The following is a 12,015-nucleotide window of genomic DNA, read 5'->3' on the forward strand; positions in this document are numbered from 1 at the left end:
GCTGCCCAGGTTCAAGTGATTCTCCTGCCTCAGCCTCCTGAGTAGCTGAGATTACAGGCACCTGCCACCGCGCCCAGCTAATTTTTGTAGTTTTAGTAGAGACAGGGTTTCACCATCTTGGCCAGGCTGGTCTTGAACTCCTGTCCTCGTGATCCACTCGCCTCAGCCTCCCAGAGTGCTGGGATTACAGGCGTGAGCCACCACGCCCAGCCGAGGCCTGAGTTTTTTCTGGTAATCCTTGTCCAAGGATAACTAGGAAGTAGAAAATAATGAAACCACCCATTTCTATTGGATGAGGTTAACATGATCCTCTCCTTTTTCCCACCACCAGGAAGACAGGCTCTTCCTTCCCATGGCTTCGTCAAGTGCCTGGGAGCTCAGAGGTGCTGCTGGTGCTGGGATCTTACACATCTGGCTGCAACAACTTAGATCTTTTTTTTTTTTTTTTTTTGAGACGGAGTCTCGCTCTGTCACCCAGGATGGAGTGCAGAGGCACAATCTCAGCTCACTGCAAGCTCTACCTCCTGGGTTCATGCCATTCTCCTGCCTCAGCCTCCTGAGTAGCTGGGACTACAGGCGCCCGCCACCATGCCTGGCTAATTTTTTTTTTTTTTGTATTTTTAGTAGAGACGGGGTTTCACCATGTTAGCCAGGATGGTCTTGATCTCCTGACCTCGTGATCCACCCGCCTCGGCCTCCCAAGGTGCTGGGATTACAGGTGTGAGCCACTGCACCTGGCCATTTCATTATGATTAAGTGGACACAGGTCAGCCATTCAGAAGGGGAAGTGACTGTCTTATTTCTTGCTGATCAATTTAAGTTCTCTTTCCATTGTGTTTCAGCTGCATTTAGTTCACTGGAATTCTGTGAAATACCAAAATTACAAGGAAGCTGTTGTGGGAGAGAATGCTTTCTGTGATAGGCGTGTTTTTAAAGGTAATCACTTGCTGGGGTGTAGATCTAATGAAGAAAGTGGTGATCCATCATTAGGATTGCTTTTTTTTTTTTTGAGACAGGACTCGCTGTGTCACACAGGCTGGAGTGCAGTGGCGTGGTCTCGGCTCATTGCAACCTCCACCTCCTGGGTTCAAGTGATTCTCCTGCCTCAGCCTCCCTAGTAGCTGGGACTATAGGAGTGTGCCACCACACCCAGCTAATTTTTGTATTTTTAGTAGAGACAGGGTTTCACCATATTGGCCAGGCTGGTTTCAAACTCCTGACCTTAGATATCTGCCCACCTCGGCCTCCCAAAGTGCTGGGATCACAGGCGTGAGCCACCGTGCCTGGCCTAGGATTGCTTTTAAAACGTAGTGTATTTACAGTGGAGTGAGCTTCCCCCCGCCACCCACTGCCTTTTCAGGTAACCCCTTGTGTGTCTGCCACGCAGCTCGGGGCCCATCATCAGATGCTGCAGAGGCTGGTGGACATCTTGCTGGAAGTAAAACATAAGGTAAGCTGCATATTTGAAATCAGCAGGCCGGGCGCGGAGGCTCACGCCTGTGATCCCAGCACTTTGGGAGGCTGAGGCAGGTGGATCACCTGAGGTCGGGAGTTCGAGACCAGCCTGACCAACATGGAGAAATCCCGCCTCCACTAAAAATACAAAATTAGCAGGGTGTCGTGGCACATGCCTGCAATCCCAGCTACTCGGGAGGCTGAGGCAGGAGAATCGTTTGAACCCAGAGGTGGAGGTTGCAGTGAGCTGAGATCGCGCTGTTGCACTCCAGCCTGGGTGACAAGAGTGAAATCCTATCTCAAAAAACAAAAAAAGAAAAGAAAGAAATCAGCATAATTTGACAAGCAAAATTGTTTAGTGCAGCGATTCATTTGCAAGGAAAAAGAAATCTCATAGTGGAAAGAGCCCCGCCGAGGCGCTGTGATTCCAGTTCTGGAAACAGGATTCCGCAGGGTTGATGCTCGTGTGTCCACAGCTAGCTCTCTCTGACTTTGAATGCGTCACCACTGCTCTGGGACCCTGTTTCCTCCTCCATAAAATAAGGGTGTTGGGCTCAATGGAAGTTCCCAAAATTCAGTCATGCAGGCAAGATCCTGAAGACTGACATATCTGCCTGCCAATGGGACAACTTTCTACTGAATATTTTTCTTTTCTTTTTTATTTTTTCGAGGAGTCTCCCTCTGTCACTCAGGCTGGAATGCAGTGGCGCGATCTCGGCTCACTGCAACCTCCGCCTCCCGGGTTCAAGCAATTCTCTTGCCTCAGCCTCCCATGCAGTTGGGACAATAGGTGTGCGCCACCACACCCAGCTAATTTTTGTATTTTTAGTAGAGACGGGGTTTCACCATGTTGGCCAGGCTGGTCTCAAACTGCGGACTTCAGGTGATCCGCCCGCCTTGGCCTCCCAAGGTGCTGGGATTACAGGCGTGAATCACCGCGCCCAGCCTACTTAATATTTTTCTTTAAATTGATTAGCTCGAAAAATTTTTAGCCTTGTCCTGGGTGATGATATTCACTAATGATAAAGTTTGTTTTAAAACAGATTGAAACAAAAACCTCAAATCCCTAACTAATAACATTTAAGAATGTTGACTCATGTACCACCCAGCATCTCCTTGAACAGTCACTGTCCGACCCCAAGCCCAAGGGCAGAGAGAAACCTGCCCAAACCGCGGCTCTCCGGCCCAGCTCTCCACACTCTTCCCTGCATCCAGCGCCCAGCTCTCCATACGCTTCCCTGCATCCAGCACAGCTCGAAAAGATGGCGGGGACAAGAGTGTGGCCTTTCCCCAAGATCAGCTGAGAAAAGGCTTTGAGGGAGAAGGAGAAATTCCAAAGAAATGTAGTTTATTTATTCAGCAGCAAACAAAAGAATTCCAGGGCAGAAGGAGTCAACGCAAGCCTCAGATGTGCGGACGGATGAGGCTTCAACCTGTGTTAACAATGGTGCGGGCTGGTCCAGATGGAGCTGGGGCGAGCCCTTCCTCGCGGTTCAAGGAGCCGTTTGATCTGTACGTGGCCTTCGCCTTGATGCTGGCTTCGGGGCGGCCTCCTGGGACTGGGACCAGATCACCCCCCGCCGCCCCATCTGCCTGCTCAGAAACTTCACAAGGCCACGGTTCTGAGAGCTCTGACGCCCCATCCTCTTCCTCCGCGCGGCTCCACAGCCAGAGGAAACCTGGGGAGGGGTTGTTTTCCCAGCCAGCCTCCACCTCCCACACCAGGTGGTCCCACCTCTTGGTGGGAAAGAAAAGAGCTGGCTGTGAAGGACCCTTTACCCAAGGGCTGTTTTCCTCCTGGGGAAGGTTCTGGAGCATTTCTTCCCCATGGGGTACGTCAGAATTTTCTAGGCAAACCACAGGGGAGGAATGATGCCCGGGACAGGGAAGTGCCACCGCGGACTGAGCTCTGGTCCTGATGCTGATCTCTGGGCTCACCCCCTCAGCTGAAAATAAAGAGTTAGACTCTTTTTTTTTTTTTTTTGAGATAGAATCTCGCTCTGTTGCCCAGGCTGGAGTGCAATGGCGCGACCTCGGCTCACTGCAACCTCCGCCTTCCAGGTTCAATTGATTCTCCTGCCTCAACCTCCTGAGTAGCTGGAAGTACCGGCACCCACCACCATGCCTGGCTAATTTTTGTATTTTTAGTAGAGACGGGGTTTCACCATGTTGGCCAGGCTGATCTCAAACTCCTGACCTCAAGTGATCCGCCCACCTTGGCCTCCCAAATTGCTGGGATTACAGGCGTGAACCACCGCACCTGGCCGAGTTAGACCTTTGAGAAATTAAAAAACCTTAAGAGGCTGAGTGCGGTGGCTCAAGCCTGTAATCCTAACACTTTGGGAGGCCAAAGCAGGCAGACCACCTTAGGTCAGGAGTTCAAGACCAGCCTGGCCAACATGGTGAAAGCCTATCTCTACTAAAACTACAAAAATTAGCCAGGCATGGTGGCGAGTGCCTGTAATCCCAGCTACTTGGGAGGCTGAGGCAGGAGAATTGCTTGAATCTGGGAGATGGAGGTTGCAGTGAGCTGAGATTGTGCCACTGCACTCCAGGCTGAGTGACATAGCGAGACTCATCTCAAAAAAAAAAAAAAAAAAAAAAAAAAAAAAAAAAAAAAAAGACCTTAGGAGGTAAAAGACCCAGCCTTGGGGGCAAGAGTCTATGCTTCATGGGTCAGGGAATGGGAAGAGACTTGAACAACCCTCTCGCCTAGAGGCTCCTAGCCTAGGACTTCTGGGAGCTTCTTCCATAGCACAGTGTATCAGAGAGCCCCACAGTTGGACTCCTGGGTCCAGAGCCCTGATCCACCACTCCTGAGCTGCGCACCTCTGAGCCTCAGCTTCCTCGCCTGTGAAATGGAGATGTTAAACATCCCCAGTAGCCCGGGCGTGGTGGCTCACACCTGTAATCCCAGCACTTAGGGAGGCCGAGGTGGGTAGATCACCTGAGGTCAGGAGTTCAAGACCAGCCTGGCCAACATGGCAAAACCCCATCTCTACTAAAAATACAAAAATTAGCTGGGTGTGGTGGCACACTCCTGTAATCCCAGCTACTCAGGAGGCTGAGGCAGGAGAATCGCTTGAACCCAGGAGATGGAGGTTGCAGTGAGCCGAGATCATGCCACTGCACTCCAGTCTGGGTGACAGCTCGAGAATCCGTCTCCAAAAAAAAAAAAAAAATCCACACTAGAGCAGCATTCTCACCATGTAATGGAATAAGGAGCATGTCTGGTTCTTGGTGAAATGTGCAGTTGAGTTTAAGGCCCAGCTGTGGCCAACACTCACACACACACGTCTGCTGTGGAATGCACAGGCTGCTCCTGCCTGTCACGAAACGAAAATCCACCAGCCCAATCACTAAGGTTAAAGTCGCTTTTTGTTGCTGCGGGTGCTTTCAGTCAGCTGATTCCCAGAGAGAGCTATTACCTTTTGGGAGTCCATGAAACTTTAGAATGATGGCCTTCTGATGGAAAATGCTAGAAGTGTGGTTGAATCTAACTCCTGATTGGTGGGCAGTGCAGGGCAGGACGGGGCCGTGGTGGCCTCAGGCTCAAGGGCAGATGGCCTTGGCTTCAAATCCCAGCTCTGCCTCTCACCCCCACGGACTCAGCAGTCCTCACCCAGGGATGGGCTCACGTGCAGCTTCTGGGCTGCTTTCCTGGTTTCCTCCAGTTAAGGAACAAGCTGTCCTGAACTAGGGCAGGAAAGACCAGAGTCACGTAGTCCCCATCATCTCTCCTAGTTCCAGGCTGGTCCGGGCCCTGATGTGGGACTGACTCGGCAGAGACCCTCCAGGAATGCCTGCCACGGTCATTCCCTGGGGACCCAGCTGGCTTCTATGCAGTGCTCAGGGCTCCAAGGGTGCATTTCCAGAAAGAGCCAGATGGACACGATGTCTTTTCTGCCCTGGCTTCCAGAGTCACAAGGCACTGCTCCTGCGGCATCCTGTTCACCACTCCCGCCAGGAGCACCTGCCCAGGCTCAGGGCAAGGCGACATCACCCCACACCTCGGTGGGAAGGGTTCAAAGAAGCGACAGCCCTCCATATAAATTATCACACTGAATCTTCCAATCACTCCACGGGGCAGGGCCTGTGATTCATCTGTCTTGCACACACAGGGAAACCAAAGCTCAGAGAGGCAGAGAAGGCCTTGCCCGGGCACACAGGTGGCAGGTGAAGAGCCCGTTTTTAAACCCAGGAAGTGGGTCCACGCAGCCTGAACTCCCAGTCGTCCCAGCGCCCACCTCACACATGCAGTCAGAACCCAGGCTGAGCTCCAGGCCCTGCTGCACATTTCTGAGCTTTTCAGCAGCTTAGAGGGAAACACAGGCAGTGTCTATAACCAAAACCACATTAGGCGCTGCCTGGAAGCCCGGACCCCCACCCCCACCCCCAGCGCCGTCCCATCTGCACAGGCCCCTACCAGTGCTGACCTGTCACTATGCACTCAGCTCCCAGCACGCAGGCACAGCCCCAGTGTGGCCCCGGTGACCCTGGGCAGACAATCCCAAAATGGAGACCTCAAGGCTTTGCCTTTGACCCTCTCACCATAGCCAGAAGTTTTGGCAAAAACTGCCCACAGAGGGTCCCCACCCTCCATGTCTGGACAAGCTGCAAGCTCCTCAGGCTGCTGGGGCCCCCCCTCCTCCCTGCCTTCGCAAGAGTCAGGGCTACAGGGGAATTGGCTGCCTTGTGGAGTTGGAAACAGCCCACCAGGTCCAGGGGATCCAGGGAATGGCTCTATGCCCTGTGGGGGCTCTTCTAGCTTTGGCAGCAGCAGTGGCAGCACCTACTGAGCCCCACGCCCATGTGGCAGGCACTGATGGAAGCCCATTACAGCCACCACACTGCCTGTCGCACACCTGGGGAAACTGAGACTCTAAGAGGACAAACCAAGGGTGGAGTTAGGCTGGGTGGGGCTTGACGCTCATAAAATGTGGGGTCCTGTTTAAGAGAAAGAAGACAAAACCAGGAATAGAGCGGTGGCTCACGCCTATAATCCCAGCACTTTGGGAGGCTGAGGCGGGTGGATTACCTGAGGTCAGGAGTTTGAGACGAGCCTGACCAACATAGAGAAACCCCATCTCTATTAAAAATACAAAATTAGCCAGGCGTGATGGTGCATGCGTGTAATCCCAGCTGCTAGGGAGGCTAAGGCAGGAGAATCGCTTGAACCCGGGAGGTGGAGGTTGTGGTGAGCCGAGATCGTGCCATTGCACTCCAGCCTGGGCAACAAGAGCGAAACTCCGTCTCAAAATAAATAAATAAATAAGAGAAAAGTGGAACAAGTCACCAACCCACTTCCGCCAGCAAAGGCTTGTGGTGCTTTCCACAGGTAGCTGGGCCATCCGTGCTCAGATAATGGATGTGATGGTCTTCAGCCTCATTGGTGTGCTCACCGGTGTCCCATTCTAGCTGCCTGGGGCTCACCACACGCATAAAGGAAGGGCCCTGACTTCCTTTGGGGGCCCTGAGGGGGAGCAGCTTTCTGTAACCACATGGCTGCTCCAGCCCTCATGCATCTTAGAGACAGGACAGGAACTCCTGGGGATGATGAGGCAACACACAGGCATCCTCTTCTCAGCCCAAGGCTGGAAAGCTTAATTGGCAGGAAACCTGCACGCAGTGGAATGGCTGGGGCCTGCCGCTCCCCCGACTGATTCCTGCAGTCCTGGGGAGGGAGAGAAGAGCCCGCACCTTGGAACGGGCCAGGCCTCAGTGGCCCTGACTGGCAATGTGGCTTTGGGCAAGTTGTTTATATCTGTCTGTCTGTCTTCATCAGTAAACTAGAAATACTTCTTGAAGGGTTGTTCTGAAGATTTGAAGTAGTTGCTCAGAAAGTGACTGGCACATCTGTGCCCTGGGAGCGGGGACGTGTGGCCGGCAGGAGGAGAGGACATTTCACTGCACACCTGCCTGTTACCCATGTGCACAGACCAACGTCTCACTGCACACCCGCCTGTTACCCACGTGCACAGACCGACATCTCACTGCACACCCGCCTGTTACCCACGTGCACCAGACTGACGCCTCACTGCACACCCACCTGTTACCCACGTGTACAGACTGACGCCTCACTGCACACCCACTTATTACCCACGTGCACCAGACTGACGCCTCACTGCACACCTGCCTGTTACCCACGCGCACCAGACTGACATCTCACTGCACACCCGCCTGTTACCCATGTGCATAGACTAACACCTGACTGTGCACCCACCTGTTACCCATGTGCACAGACTGACGTCTCACTGCACACCCGCCTGTTACCCACGCGCACCAGACTGACATCTCACTGCACACCCGCCTGTTACCCATGTGCATAGACTAACACCTCACTGTGCACCCACCTGTTACCCATGTGCACAGACTGACGTCTCACTGCACACCCGCCTGTTACCCATGTGCATAGACCAACACCTCACGGTGCACCCACCTGTTACCCATGTGCACAGACTGACGTCTCACTGTACATCCGTTACCCATGTGCACAAGCAGCCTGCTCCTTCACAGCCCAGCTAGAGTGTGCAATGGGATGTCAACCCAGCTAGACCATGCAATGAGATATTACTTGGCAATCAGAAAGGACACAGCTCTAACTCACGCTGCGGTGTGGGTGAGCCTCAAAAGCACCGTACTAAGTGACAGACGCAAGACACAAATGTTCCACATGTTATATGACTCAGTTCCTATGAAACCCACAGAGACAGAAGCAGCACGGCGGGGGTGGGGGCAAGAGCTAAAAAGTACCAAGCTTCCTCCTTGAGGTGCTGAAAATGTTCTAAAATTGACTTGGGATGGCTGCACAACTGTGAATATACCCAAAACCATAGAATTGTACACTTCAATTTTTATTTACTTTTTCTGGTTTTTTTTTTTTTTTTTTTTTTGAGATGGAGTTTCACTCTTGTTGCCCAGGGTGGAGTGCAATGGCATGATCTCAGCTCACTGCAACCTCTGCCTCCCAGGTTCAAGCGATTCTCCTGCCTCAGCCTCCCGAGTAGCTGGGATTATAGGCATGCACCACCACGCCTGGCTAATTTTGTATTTTTAGTAGAGACTCGGTTTCGCCATGTTGGTCAGGCTGGTCTCGAAATCCCGACCTCAGGTGATCCACCCGCCTTGGCCTCCCAAAGTGCTGGGATTACAGGCATGAGCCACCGTGCCCGGCCTATTTACTTATTTTAAGAAAGGATCTCACTCTGTCACCCAGGCTAGAGTGCAGTGGTATGATCACAGCTCGCTGCAGCCTCAACCTCCGGGGCTCAAGCCATCCTCCCACCTCAACCTCCCAACTACCTGGGACCACAGGCATGTTTTTGTATTTTTTGTAGAGTCAGATTCTTGTTATGTTGCTTAGGCTGGTCTCAAACTCCTGGCCTCAAGCAGTCCTCCCACATCGGCCTCCCAAAGTGCTGGGATTACAGGCATGATCCATCGTGCCCAACCAGGTTGTACACTTTAGATGGGAGAGTTGCATGGTATGTGAATTCTATCACAATAATGCTGTGGGTTTTGTTGCTGTTGTTGTTGTTTGAGACCGAGTCTCTCTCTGTTGCCCAGACTGGAGTGCAATGGTGCAGTCTTGGCTCACTGCAACCTCTGCCTCCTGTGCTAAAGCAATTCTTGTGTCTCAGTCTCCCGAGTAGCTGGGATGACAGGCACCTGCCACCATGCCTGGCTAATTTTTGTATTTTTAGTAGAGACGGGGTTTCGCCATGTTGGTCAGGCTGGTCTTGAACTCCTGACTTCAGGTGATCTGCCTGCCTTGGCCTCCCAAAGTGCTGCGATTACAGGCATGAGCCACTGCGCCCAGCCTATAATGCTGTTTTTTTTTTTTTTAATTAACTGGATAATTATAAACGTGAACATGTGTGCACAGAACTGATGCATGTGTCTGCCGGCGTGGACACTCCTGGGCTTCCTTCTGGTAGCTCAGCCGCCTCTCTTGACCCTGACCCTCACTGCTTGATGTTAGGAGACAAGCCCAAGGCATCTAGGTTGCCAGCTTCCACCTTGGAAGGCCAGGGCCCAGCAAAGTCAAGGTGATGTGATGTGGCTGAGCAGGGAGGCCATCTTCCTTGCAGACAGGGACTCTGTCACTTTGGACTGGACTCTTGTCCCACAGTGCTGGCCAGGGACAGGTGCAGAGTTGTGCTTGGTTGGCATGGGACGCTGATGAGGGCTGTGTTGCGGCCAGGCCCAACCACCATGAGCCGAGATCATGCCATGGCACTCCAGCCTGGAAGACAGAGTGAGACTCTGCCTCAAAAAAATAAAAAAAATAAAAAGTTATAAATAGAACTACTCTATGATTCAGCAATCACACACTTCTGGGTATATATCCAAAAGAGCTGGCTGGGCACAGTGGCTTATGCCTGTAATCCCAATATTTTGAGAGGCCAAGGCAGGAGGATCACTGGAGCCCAGGAGTTGGAGAACAGCTTGGGCAAGATGGCAAGACCCCCTGGCTACAAACAATTAATTTTAAACCCTGGTATGGTGTCCTAGCTACTTGGGAGACTGACGCGGGGGGATCGCTTGAGCCCAGGAATTAGAGACTGCAGTGAGCTATGATGGCATCATTGCACTCCTGCCTAGTTGACAAAGTAAGACCCTGACTCTTTTTTTTTTGTTTTTTGGCTGTGAGTGTATTCAATGCAAAATAATCCTCTCTAATTTTACTGAGGTGGCTGGCCATGTCCACGACCAAATCTGCCTCTAAACTGGAATTCGGTTGCTGACCCAGCCCGAGCCTTGGCTTTCTTTTCGGCACCAGGGGCACAGCACTCCGTCTGTAGGTATGTCTGTTGGCTTCCCCTCTTGTGAGTCTTGCAGGTCGCCCACCCTCCAGACCTTTAGGCCGAGGCCTGCCAGTCCCTGGACGGCTGCAGCGTAGGGTGGCAGGCACAGTTTCCAGGGACAGATGAAGGTAATCACGGAGATACTGGATACCCTGATCGGTAAGGTAGCAGTAGAAATGTCTCCCGGCAAGCCAGGCACGGTGGCTCATGCCTGTAATCCCAACATTTTGGGAGGCTGAGGTGGGCGGATCACGAGGTCAGGAGATCGAGACCATCCTGTCTAACATGGTGAAACCCCGTCTCTACTAAAAATACAAAAAATTTGCCGAGCGTGGTGGCGGGTGCCTATAGTCCCAGCTACTGGGGAGGCTGAGGCAGGAGAATGGCATGAACCCAGGAGTTCAAGCTGGTCTTGAACTCCAGGAGGCGGAGCTTGCAGTGAGCCGAGATCACACCACTGCACTCCAGCCTGGGTGACACAGCCAGACTCCGTCTCAGAAAAAAAAAAAAACCAAACCCAACAATGCAGGGACTCCTGACACATGCTCCAATGTGGATAAACCTGTAGGACATTATGCCCAGTGAAATAAGCCAGATACAAAAGACAAAAACCACAGGATCCCACCCACATCAGGTCCCCAGAGTCCTCAGATTCAGAGAGATGGAAGCAGAATGGTGGGTGCCAGGCCTGGGGGAGGAAGCTGGACATAGTGTTTAGTGGGGTCAGGACAGAATTTGAGTTTGGGATGATGGAAAAGTTCTGGAGACGGATGGTGGAGATGGTTGCACCACAATGTGACTGCATTTAACACCATGAAACTTTACACTTAAAAATTGTTAAGATGGGCCGGGCATGGTGGCTCATGCCTCTCATCCCAGCGCTGTGGGAGGCTGAGGCAGGTGAATCACCTGAGATTGGGAGTTCAAAACCAGCCTGACCAACATGAAGAAACCCCGTCTCTGCTAAAAATACAAAATTAGCAGGTGTGGTGGCGGGTGCCTGTAATCCCAGCTACTCAGGAGGTTGAGGCAGGAGAATCACTTGAGCCTGGGAGGCGAAGGGTTGCAGTGAGCCAAGATCGCACCATTGCACCCCAGCCTGGGCAACAAGAGCAAAACTGCATCTCAAAAAAAAAAAAAAGGTTAAGATGGTAAATTTTATGTTATGTATATTTTATCACAATAAAAAGTAATATTTTTTGCAGCCAAGGTATGCTAAAAGAAATGGCTTTTTTATTTTTTATTATTTATTAATTTATTATTATTATTATTATTGTTATTATTATTATTATTATTTGAGACAGAGTCTCACTCTGTTGCCCAGGCTGGAGTGCAGTGGCGTGATCTCAGCTCACTGCAACCTCTGCCTCCTGGGCTCAAGCAATTCTCTTGCCTCAGCCTCCTGAGTAGCTGGGACTACAGGCGCCCACCACCACATCTGGATAATTTTTGTATTTTTAGTAGAGACAGGGTTTCATCATGTTGACCAGGCTGGTCTTGAACTCCTGACCTCAAGTGATCCACCCACCTCGGCCTCCCAAAGTGCTGAGATTACAGGGGTGAGCTACTGCGCCCCAAGAAATGACTTCAAAAGGAAAAATGTAAGCACCAACATAAGCTGGTGTAATGTAATGTAATTCCCACCAATGTAAGTTGGCAGGAATCCTTGCTCTGTATAGAAGGGTCACATTTTCTTATCACTGCTTCCAAGTGTGACAGCAGTGGCCTCATGGCCTTATCTCGGGGAAAGCAC

The 12,015-nt window shown here is 51.7% G+C and overlaps 1 pseudogene; it reads left to right on the top strand.

Annotated features, from left to right (window-relative positions):
* The window catches only part of LOC112205842 (carbonic anhydrase 5A, mitochondrial-like), a 31,291-nt pseudogene that overhangs the window by 14,614 nt on the left and 4,662 nt on the right, over positions 1 to 12,015 (top strand).

This window comes from Pan troglodytes, chromosome 18, assembly GCF_028858775.2.
Source record: "Pan troglodytes isolate AG18354 chromosome 18, NHGRI_mPanTro3-v2.0_pri, whole genome shotgun sequence".
NCBI classification, from domain to species: domain Eukaryota; kingdom Metazoa; phylum Chordata; class Mammalia; order Primates; family Hominidae; genus Pan; species Pan troglodytes.